Consider the following 2,500-nt stretch of genomic DNA (forward strand, 5'->3'; position numbering starts at 1 on the left):
CATCAATCCGATGAAGAAAACGACGGCCCTATTCCAAGGAAGCATAGATATCTAGGTAGGAGATTCATCGAGTACTATGGAGGCGGTGGGAAAGGGGGGGGTTGCGGTGGGGAGGGTCTAGAGATCAGGCAGTACAGCCCATGCTTAGCATGCAAAAAATAAAGGTCCAGGGTTCAATCCCCAGCACCTACTCTTCAAAAATAACCCGAGAAGAAGCAAGACGGCGGAGTAGAAGGACGCTCGTAGCTCACCCTCTCCCACAAATACACCAAAACTCACATCGACGGACCCACTCGGCCAATCAGACCACCTGCGGAACTCCGACAGAACACCGCCCTCTTCGAAAGACAAAGACGCCCAAAATCTGGTAGGAGAAAAGGAGAAAAGAAAGAGTCAAAAGCAAAACAGTGCGGGAGGGACCGGCAGAGGAGGAATAGGGCTCGTTCGCCAGACCTCCCCGTCTCCAACGGAGAGGCCGACGGGACGGTGGGGGAGCCTCCGAGTCTCAGATCTGCCCGGAGCGCCCCTTGACCGACCTATCCAAGTGAAACGGGCACAGAGGGTCCCCGCGACACCCAGCCCGAGTCGCAGGCCGGCAGCCGGGGGCCGGGACAGGCCGCACGAGCCGGGCAGAGGACCGTGGCGGCGGCACCACGCGCCGTGGCCGGGAGGGGATACAGAGCAGAACAACCCGCCCCCCCAACCCGTCCATTACGGGGAAAGAAAGGCAAAGCAACACGGCCGGTGTGCCCTGGGGAGAGGGGCGCCGTAGCCTCCATCTCCTCAGACCCGCGGCGCCATCACCGGCCCTTCTCGCGAGAAGAGAGGCGGGGCGCAGCCACAGCCGCCATAGCCCCTGGCGCGCGGCGCGCAGCGCGCGGGCGGGGGCGGGAGCGGGGGCGGGGCCGAGACTCGAATCCGCACCCGGGGGCTCTGCAACCTCCTAGGCAGGACTGAGACTCGTTTTCAGCCTGAGGCAGATATTATATATCTGCCCCGGTACCTCAGAGAACTCGCGCCACCAAGACTAAGAAGGAGCCGAGTTTTGGAATGCAGCAGGGGCGGGGCGGTTCCACCGTCTTCCCCGAGCCCACCTACGGAGAGGAGCGCCGACCCGAGGCGGAGCACACAGCCGCACAGAGCAGCGGAGCGACCGGCGCCGGGAGAGGGCAGGCGGCCAGCCACCCTCCCTCCTTCCCGGCAGGAACGCAGCATCCGACCGCGGTGCCAGGAGGGGGCGCGATCTACTTGCCCACAGGCACCGAGGGCAGCACAGACGAGGGCGCCGACAGAGGGCCCGCGGAAACAGCAAGCTGAGTTCACGAAACAGGGCGACGACAGAAAGACTTCTCGGTGAAACCGTTAAGAGCGCACCGTCTCCAGGAGAACACATCCTTTTTTTTTTTTTTTTTTCCTCTTTTTTTTTTTCTTTTCTAATCTCTTTTACATCGGTTTTACCTTCTGTTACCTTTTTAACCTTTACTTTTGAACAGTCGTATACGTTTACGGTTTTAATCCCTTTTAAATGTTTCATTTCAAGTCTTTTCATTATTATTATTTTTAAACATCCACCCCCTTCCCTTTTTCATTCTCTTGGTTTTGATCTCCTGTTACTGGTTATTCACAGGTTTCAAATATTGTTTCTCGATTTTTTTCCTCCTTTTTATTAAGGTTATTAAAAGACGTCTCAACTCGATCGCTATTCTGCTTCCACTTACTCTTCTATTCATGATTACACACTGTCTTCAAACCTTTTCTTTCTCCCGTCTTTTAAAATCCTCTGTTTTATCTTTTGTTAAAATCTGTTCTATTTCCGATTACCTTTTAAAAATTTACTTTTGAAACAATTGTATATTATTTTCTGATCTTTTCTATTTGTTTTTAAAGGCTTTTAGAAGACGTCTCAGCTCAATTGCTATTCTGCTTCAACTTGCTCTTCTATTATTGATCGTACACTGTTTTCAAACCTTTTTTTCTCCATTCTTTTAACATCCTGCCCCCACCCCCTCTCTCCCTCTCCCCCTCTGTCTCTGTCTCTGTCTCTCTCTCTCTCCCCCTATCCCCCTCTCTCTTTTAAAGTTTTATGCCTGCCTAGGCTTTCGATAAATACATAAACTCCTTAAGGACACCAATAGATAACTGATACTCCTTAAGCCACAGTGCCAGAGAGATAGGAGCATTATGAAGAAGCAGAGGAACCACTCCCAATTAAAAGAGCCAGAGAAATTCCCTGAAAGCACGATCCATGAAATAGACGTGGATGGCCTGCTCGATCAAGATTTCCAAAAAGGAGTGATCCAAGTCCTGAAGGAACTCCAAGAGATAGTGTTGAGAGATATACTATACGTCAAAAACGAAATCGAAGCTATAAAGAAGAGTCAAGGAGAACTGGTCCACTCATTGGCTGAAATGAGAACTGGTCTAAAGGCTGTCCAAAGCAGGCTAGATCACGCAGAGGAACGAATAAGTGGCCTAGAAGGCAGGACAACAGAAAGAACCC

The sequence above is a fragment of the Camelus bactrianus genome, chromosome 3 (genome assembly GCF_048773025.1).
Source record: "Camelus bactrianus isolate YW-2024 breed Bactrian camel chromosome 3, ASM4877302v1, whole genome shotgun sequence".
Taxonomy (NCBI): Eukaryota; Metazoa; Chordata; class Mammalia; order Artiodactyla; family Camelidae; genus Camelus; species Camelus bactrianus.